The 9,357-nt window shown below is 42.3% G+C and overlaps 1 protein-coding gene across 5 annotated transcripts in view; it reads left to right on the top strand.

The window, feature by feature from the left end:
- C1QTNF7 (C1q and tumor necrosis factor related protein 7) overlaps window positions 1-9,357 on the top strand; it is a 103,830-nt gene that overhangs the window by 59,484 nt on the left and 34,989 nt on the right. Inside the window, exon 1 of one of the 5 annotated variants that reach the window (XM_019526584.1) lies at window positions 4,983-5,101. The exons of the other annotated variants lie outside the window; for them this stretch is intronic. The gene's annotated coding sequence lies outside the window, so the exon portion shown is untranslated. Of the gene's footprint in view, window positions 1-4,982; window positions 5,102-9,357 lie in introns of those variants that run through there. 5 annotated transcript variants of the gene reach the window in all.

The raw sequence follows: 9,357 nt of genomic DNA on the forward strand, positions 1-9,357 counted from the left end.
AGGCCTAAACCACACAATATCCATATGAAACAATAACAATCAATACGAAAATGATAATAATACAATATACAACAGTAAAAATCAATACAAACCTAATAATAATACAATATTAAACAGTGGATATCCAAAAACTTGCTACCAAAATAAAAATGTTAAAAGCTTATCCTACATCTTAGCTTACTTATCCTTATCTATAGGTAATAGAAAGGGAGAGAACAAGTCAGAAATGGCTGGGGAAGGGGAGCGAATGCAATTAAAAAAAAAGAAAGAAAAACTGGGGGTTTTGCTACACAGGTTGTTCAAGAATGCCAGTCAATATGCTCTGCACCATGCAGTAGAAATCTGATCAGTGTTAATCAGAGAATTAATTCCCTTATTGATGGCACATGAAGAGTTTTTTAGCTTTATAACATGCCCTACTGCCAGACCTCTGCAGCAATTGCATGTGATGCCAAATGCCAAAAAGCTTCCTGAGATGTTACCAGATAAGGTCTTGTGCATCTCCTATACTTGATAAATGATATTTGGATCCTCTATTAAAAAGGACAGCCTTATGCCCTCTAAGTGATGGCATATGTATTCATTTCTTTATCCTGGCACAGGAAATCCATTATTTTCTTTGAATTCTCCAGTGGCACATACCAACCTGATAAACATGTACACAGTGAACTGAAGTTTATGGAAACTACACTTTTCACTTATTTCTTGTTGTGGTATGCATATTTAATATGATTTATTCTGGAACATATTTCAGTCCCTGAGTAACACCTTCCTGCTTTTCCACTTGCTAGAAAAAAATAACCTTGAAAGAATTATTGCTTTTAATAAAATGAATATTAACACCCAATTATTATAGCTGTCATGTTTATTATAATAGTACTCAGCATGTTGACATCTCTCAACCTATGATCACAAATCTTTCTACAGGTAATTATACCTCTCTGCATCCTTTGAGGGTGGGGGGGAGAGAGGAAGAGGAGTTTCATGTTCATTTTGATAAAATGAGACAAGAAGAAGCTAGTTACTTGGCCAACAACTCAAACAACATAATGGTAGAATCTAAGAAAACCAAGAGACTTGTTCAGAGTATCGCACTGCAGACAGGACAAGACAACCCTGTCTTTAGCATAAATAGCACAGTAATGCAAAATTCTCTGCAGTACAAAGGAGCTAAGGACTACATCCAATTCCCCTTTGAATGAGTACAGAATACACAGTTAACTTTAACTATGAAAGTAGCATTTTGGGCCATTTGTGCAGATTTCAGCTTCTGGTTCCCCAGGAAGGAACATAACTGGTTGTAAGTCACAGATAACGCACGAAGACGTTAGGGCACTTGAGCAGGACAGGGGAGATCCAGGTTTTAGGCTCCACCTCACCACAGAGAATTTGAACAAAAAATGCCATAACTACCAGATGACAGGCGTGGCAGGCCCAAGAAGTAGCTAGCTGCTGGCTTCAAATAACCATGGAGGATGATAGTGAGTGAGAGTAGGAGAGTGATGAGGGGAATGAGAATTCTTGAAGTAGAACCAGCTCTTAAGTAACTGCCCCATGATGGAGGAGCAAGTCAGTGAGATAATCACTGAGGAGAGGGGTGGCACAGAAGAATTATTTTTAACTTTTAAAAATTCTTGTTTCTTTAAAAAAAAATGCTTTAGGTGTTTGCAAGCCAGTGCAGTTCTTGGGAGTGCACCATCCCACAGGAATATTTTGCCTAACAAATTATCTGCCAACTGTGCCCAAGTCACTGGAAGCGCTATCTTCTCTACTGTCTTCCTGTGACACAGGGAGGGCTCTTTGTAACTGAGCACTTGTGGCTGTGATACAAAAGAGAGGCTGGAGTGAACCTTCTTATCAACCCTTTTGGGAACAGATTTATTGCATGGTTGCTTGCTTCACAGGGGACTTAATGACCCAGGAAGTCCCTTGCAGGCCTGTTGCTATGAGAATCAGTTGGGAAATAACAGCATTGGTTCAGCATTGCCTCTGAATTCAACATTCATCCAAGCTGTATTCTGCACCCAAGCAGCTCCTTACTTAGCTGACAGCAGTTGGCAAGATTCCTTTATTCATTTTTTAAAATCTTAAATGGGAATTGAAAAGTCTCCAAGATCATCACTGAAAAGTGCATCAGAGAGAAGCGGAAAAACTAAATTTATCACTGGAAAAACAACGCTGATATTCTTGTGGGTGGTTAGAAATCATTTTGACATCCAGATTATGGCACTTCAGAGGCTTCTTTTTCTGATTAAAATTGTTTTTCTCAATTTTCTTAAAGGAAAAACTCAGTTTAATTGTTCTTTATCCTTTTTGGGGAGGGAGAGAGGGGAAAGTTCAGCCTCGTTCTTGCGCAGCTATGTCATTCACAGTTCAATTTCAGTGGATGCTAAACACGTTGTTGATAAAATTCAATATCATTAAACACACAAATGCCATATATGCCATAAAGGAACTGTCATAGCTGTGGAAATACCCACACATTTCATCCCTTTTCACAGACAGTGGAATCGACAGTATTAAGCATGCCTGAGTATCATTGTTCATTGTTACAGAAGTGCTGGTTCTGGAATGTCATGCTAAATTCATTTTTTCTGCACTTGCTTTAACTGAGCCTAGAAATCTTCTCTTTAATAAATTAATCAGAAATGATGGTAAGTTCCAGGTATCTGCTGTGAAATACTTTGGGTTTCCGTAGTGTATTTATATTACACTATACCCCATTAAAATGATAATGACAAGTGAAGTATGTCAGCCCATCATAGCACTTGTGTAAATTGCTGTTGTGAAACTTGCAATTTGCAAAAGATCTTTTGCCTTTTTGTTTATATCTCAAGAATGTGAATAAAATCGTAGTTTGTCAACTGATGGTATCAAGAGTAACATGATTATCAGAATTCAAGCATAGATTTGTGGAGCTCGATCCCAAAATATGTTAAACTCCTGCAACTCTTATGGAAATCAAAGAGAGTTGTGGATAACCAATATCTCATGATCAGGGCCATAATTTTTAACAAGATCCTGAGATTGTCTGAACCAAAACCTCACATCTGAACTGCCTGATCTTTAGATAATTTTGACTTCAGATGTGAACTTAGAACCTCAGGGGCAAGGAAGGAGATAGGGAAAGCCTTCCTGCCAAAACCTGTGAATTTCCACAGAAATAAAATTAGCTATATGAACACTTTTCCAAGACCACAGAAGAAACGGTTCAAGCCAGTCCACCAGAGGTTTAAGAAACCATCAGTCATATTGATGTACATTTGTTAAAAGTGTGTATGTGTGTCTGTGTAATATATATGGAATTAACTGATGGGAAAATTAAAGAACAGTGGGCCTGCCATCAGTACACATCACCTCTTTCCCTTCTGGCTTCTCCAAAAAATGTATGGGAGAAATGTTTGTCATGGATAGCCTGCTACATGCTAGAATAAGTAAGTATCTTGTGCTTTAGGTGCAATATGATAAAGATTGGACTGAAGACTTGTTTCTTGTAACTTTTATCAGTAGCCTGTGTCCACTATGTAACTTTCAGTCAGGTAACACAAGCCAAACTCTATTTTCAACTGGCTAGATGTATTTTTTAAAACCAATGTTATAAGAATGTATGCTTGCATTTTCCTCTTATCTGTTTGTTTGTTTGTTTGTTTGTTTGTTTGTTTGTTTGCTTTGGTTGAGGCTTCTATTTCTTTTTTTGTGGGGAGGAAGGGAATGGAGAGTACTAGAAAACTATAGCTTTTTGAAAAATTAAGCTAAGATAAAATTTAATAAAAGTGCTATTTTAGATTGTTTTTCCCACTTGGAACAACTTCATTGCAGTGAATAGTATTTCACTGGTCCCTTTGTAATGCCTTGACACCTTCAGGGCTTTCATCTGCTTTTAAGGGAGACTCCTCACATCAACATTTTCCAGCCAAATCAAAGCATGAATTCAGAGTGCCACTTCTTTAAAATTTCATTCCTTCATATTTTAATTGTATCAATAATCTATACAGTGTTCCCAACTCTCATGCTTTTTGCTGTTGTTCTTAAAGTCTATGCTTCGGGAATGTGAAAAACTTAGTTCTTATATATATTCTTTTATATTATATATGTAAAAGAAAGAGCTAAGTATTTCACATTCCCAAAGCATAGACTTTAAGAACAACAGCAAAAAGCATGAGAGTTGGCAATACTGTCTATAGCCTGACAAAAATTAAAGAGTGGGCACAGCAATACTTACAGCTCGCTTTACAGTAGCACCTATGAGTTTAGTACTGCATCCTACAGCAGGAGTTCTCACCTCTCTGGACTTAAGGCATCCCTTCTTTGACTCAAGGCATGCCTCAAAAACTTGTGTGAATTGAAAAGCACCCCATTTAAAAATGATTTATTATAGTGCTTACCTCCCTGCAGAGAAGCCAGACAGGGAGGAACTTACCTCCTCACATCTTTTTATCTCCTCACACCTTGCAGTGCCCCAGAGTCCCCTGGCACCTTGGTTGAGAATCATTGTCATAAATCATAGACACTTCTAAACACTGTAACCAATACCATGTAATTCAGGAGCAGATGCCCACAACAGCATATGTACTGCCATCTAGTGGTCAAAAGGGAGTATAAATGTTTGTAATGCTTGAGAGGCAAGGCTCTTTTGTGGATGAGATTGTGTGGGTTGTAACATGTGGCTGCTCCGTGCAGGAGGCTCAGGAGATGGAGCTCAAAGATCCTTGCGGAAACTGTTGATGGTGTTGATTTTTGATAAGAGTCCAGCCACGTCCAAAAACTCAGAAACAGATATTGTTACACATCCAATTTCTGCTGTGGTGATTCCTGACTTGACCAGGACAACCTGTTAATGTCTCCACTTTTTTTATTGCTGTTGTTGATCTTTTCACTTGATTTCAATAATTGCTAGTTGAGCAGTTAAATGTTGATAAGCTTCAGTAAAAATAGAGATTTGAAATCAGATGGAAGTAGAGGGATACTAACAGGGCTATTCTCTACTTACTGAAATCATTCTATACTAGTCAAAGTAAATATATGGAATTAAAAGTCCCAGTATTTCTCTGGGATACACATCTCCATTCTGCAACTGAGGAGCAAAAAGATGAGAGAGAGGGTAAGCAGTTTTCCCAAGCTCAGAAAACCAACTAGTTGCAGAGCCAGGAATACAACCTGACTATAAATGCTTTTACTTTAGCATTAGACAACATTCATTTTCTCACATGTAAAACATTTTTAAAGGGAAAAATAGATTTACCTGCATAAGGCATGTTGATAAAGTGAAGCTCTGGAATAGGCTTCCAAACAGGAAGTAGTGGCGAGGAGCTTACATTGGGTGTAAATGGAGTGTCAAAGGTCATGGACGATACAGTAAAATGGGATAGGAGCAATCCTGAGGTAAGGCTGGAAAAATTATCATAGTCCTTTCTGGAGTAAGTTTCTTTCACTCTTTAATTTTCCTCTTGACTGCGTACATTACTTCTTGTATCATGTTATAGTGTTTCCCGTGCTTCAAGGCTTGTGCTGATTACCTGCAGGTGCTAAGAAGAACCTGCTACTCCTTTGAAGCATTACTTCGCTTTGGAGGAAAGGATGCTCCAAATAAGGCTGGCACCCCAGAGTGCAGAGTCTCTACCAGGGAACAGACAGTATAGATTTCAGGGCCGGGGTTGAGCAATGATGGAGATCTTAGGGGTGTCTCTGGAGCACGCAGCCTCCAAGAAACCACAAGTAAGGGGGGCACACAGCCCCCAGCACCTGGCAGGAACAGATCCAGAGGGGATGCATTGGTGTAGCTTCAACCCCTGCTCCCTTTTCAGACCACACTGTGGAAGCAGCAGTCCCCCAAAGTGGACAATAATCTTCCCCTTCCCTTCCCCTCTGTCCTGAGCAGCACGTCCACACCCCATCCGCAGTCCCTGGGGGGACTTAGCAGACAGGAGGAACCTGTCTGCGGCTGCTGTTGCCGCCACTGTTCCTATTTGGAGCAGGGCAGGAGGGGCTGTGGGGTCCTCCCCTTGCCCTCAAGCCCCAGATCAGTGGGGGACAGCAACAGTGGGAGGAAGGGAATTGGAGGGGAGGGAACATGCCACTGAGGACAGAGTGCTGAGAGCTGGGGCGGGATTCTTACCTGATTTGAAGGCTAAAAAACAGTCTCTGCTTATGTTCCTGGGGTACAGGTTGCCCACTCCAAGGGAGGAAGCTGGGAGCTGGGCACAGGGGTTTGGACCATAGAGGCTTGGCTGCATTCCAGAGCACCCTTGCCCTGCATGTGTTGCATGGGTTGGGTGAGTGTGAAGAGCAGTGCAGTTTGGGATACATGGAGGACTGACAGGACCCTAGGCCCAGAATGCTCTGTGTTTCCACATAATATTGAACCAGTTCACAGAGGACAGGCTTAAAATATTTGATTTTTCCTGCTGTACTTCTGAATTTACTCTGGAATAAAAGCATGCACACACACAGTTATCATGAGGTAGTCAATGATAAGGTCACACCCTATCTTATCTCAAAGTAACCTGTTGATGTAGCTTCACCCTTTTCTTTCCTCAAACCCTGCAACCACGGGAGAAGTGAATGAATATGCTTCAACTGATGATTCAAGTACTGTACAACCCAGTATATTAGGCCTTGGCTACTCCCAGACTAGCACAGATTTAACTAAGGAGATGTTTTAAAACTATTCAGTTGAAACAAAACAACCCCCTCTCCCCAAACACTCTTAAATCAGTTTAGACATGACATAAATGTCTGTAATTTGCACCCATTCCTTCCTGATTTAAGCTAAAACAAAATAAGCTGTTTCTAAATCGGGTTAAGGGTGGTGCCTACATAGAGCTTTAGACAGATTTAAATAAAAAATATATCAGTACAAGTTTGCATGTAGACCTTTGAAACCACATATTGCAGAGGACTTCACTTGTTCCCTGGAATTTATAACTTCCTAATTAGCCAGATGTTCATAGATCATCCCTGCATTAGAAAAAAAGTACAATTTTTATTTGGTTTAATCCAGGGGTGTCAAAGATACGGCCCATGGGCTACAGCCAGCTCACAGAGCTGTATCTTCTGGCCCTTGGTGCTGCTCTGGGTTTCAGAGTGACCCAGAGGCAGCATGCAGGGTGTACTGGATGGTCCTGCATGCCTCATGCAGTCCTTGCTCCAGTTTGTGTCCCAAAGTGGCAAAGTGGCTCCCATGTGCAGCACAGTCTTGCTGCACCTGCATGAAGCTTTGGGACTATACTGCACATGGCAGCAGCTCCAGGGCCAAGCAGCACAGCCTGGTGGCAGCAATAGCTCTGGGATCATGCAGCTTAGCCAGAGCAGAACTGGGATGCATGCAGCACCTACTCCAGCTGCTCTAGGACACACACTGGAATGTGAGGCTGGTCTGTGGGTCCAGTCCAGCCCATGGACCAGCCCTGCACCTCTCATCTGGCCCTTTTGGGCTGAATGAATTGGCACCCCAGGTTTAATTTGTCTTGGCATCATGTGGTGAGCCTGGTATTGCATTGTCTTGTACTAACAAGATGCAGTTTCCTAGGAGAGGGGTGAAGGAGTGCTGGGGGAAGCAGATGTATATTTTAGGAAAAGGTGGGGGCAGGTTCTTCTATTGGTAAGAAGCCCTAAAAATGTCTCAGACAACAGCTGGAGTCTTCTGCTGCTGCTCCTAATTGAGACTGTCCTGTCAGGTGATTCCTTACCCTATCACCCATCCAAGAAGGGAAGCACACCTCCCCTAAGCTGGAGTGTGGAGGGTGAGCTCTCCCTCTGCTTATATCACTCCCTTACTTTACTCCAGTCTCTGGCTGCACCCTCCTTCTCAGGAATACTATGATGAGCCCACCCAGGCACCTGCAGACAAGCCACTGACTAATTTATGAAACAGGCTGTTTGCTGCGTTTAACTGTATTTGGCAAAAGCTTGTTCCTTTGCACCCATTGTAGCAGGCAGCTCTTAACCAGCATCCTCCTACCATTTGTGGCGGTTGTGGGTGAGAAAGAGCACAACCATCTTTTATGGACTGTTGTTATCCCCTAATTTGGGGATGGAGCCCAGAGCCTCGGTGGAAAAGAGAAAGGAAAAAAGTCCAGCCTATTTCATATGAAATAAGCAATATAACATTCTCATCATATAGTGGCCTTCAGTTTTTCCTAAATCACTACATTTGCTTTTATGCAGTGAGTTGTTATTGGATAGTTAATCCTTTCTCTGCAATTAGACGCTCTGGAAAGGAGACTGTTTTGGCTTCAATTACATTTGCACAAATGATACTGCATGTAGCAAAATCTTTAGGTCTTGTTTGGTTTACAGTAGAGGATTAGACTTTAATGGGTGGGTCACCAAAGGACAGCCGGGAGGAGTCTGTGAGTTGGTTCCACACCAACATTGCTGTTTTTCAGCAATTGATTTTTTTCATTTGCTGGCATATTGGATGGCCGTTGTGAAATCTAGATGGACCCCAACTATAAAGAAATTGCTATAGGATTTTGGCTTGCCACAGCTTCTCCTTGTATAGTAACCAAAGCACATATTAAACTGGTTGGGATGATATAGTTGGGGTTGGTCCTGCTTTGAGCAGGGGGTTGGACTAGGTGACCTCCTGAGGTCCCTTCCAGCCCTCCTTTTCTATGATTCTAAACTTCTCTCTTCAGAGACTTTTGTAGGAAGATAGCAAATCAGCTCAGCCCAGCACTGCCCCTGCACATTCAGTGTCTATGGTATATTATGGTCTGTCAGAAAGACATTTGCTTCTGTTATGTATAGGGCTGGTTTGTGCCTAGATCTGTCCATATCATGTAGATTGGAAAAAGGAAGGTACAAAGATCCTTCCCAACTTTATGCCCTATGAAGGGGCAGAGGCAGGAGCAGGGAAAGTCTTGGTCTTTTCACTCCTGACACTCAAAAACTAGGGGGTAAGAGCTATAAGTAACAAGGCTATAGGAATGGTAGTAAAAAGGCTGTGCATCAGTAGGCTGGACCAATACAGAGAAATGCAAGAGGCACATATTGCACCAGAGAAAAGGGTGTAGCTGAAGTCTTCACTGTGCTGCATGCGTAGGGTGTCAAGGGCCCGCAGCAAGGCGGTAGCCCTAGACTTCAGGAGGGCCAACTTCATTGAGATGAGGAGATTAGTGGGAGAGGCACTGGGGTCCTTGAGGGCAGAGGAACTCAGTGTCCAAGACGAGTGGTCGTTCCTTAAGGAAACGATACTCACGGCCCAAGGGGTGTCCATCCCGACAAGAAGCAAGGGGGGCAGGAGTGTCCGAAAGCCCCCCTGGCTCACCAAGGGCGTCCGGGACTGCCTGCTTGCCAAAAAGGCGGCATACGCCCGGTGGAAGGGGGGTGAAATCTCCAAAGAGGAGTATACCT

The sequence above is a fragment of the Gavialis gangeticus genome, unplaced genomic scaffold (genome assembly GCF_001723915.1).
Source record: "Gavialis gangeticus isolate Ggan-Ray unplaced genomic scaffold, GavGan_comp1, whole genome shotgun sequence".
NCBI classification, from domain to species: Eukaryota; Metazoa; Chordata; order Crocodylia; family Gavialidae; genus Gavialis; species Gavialis gangeticus.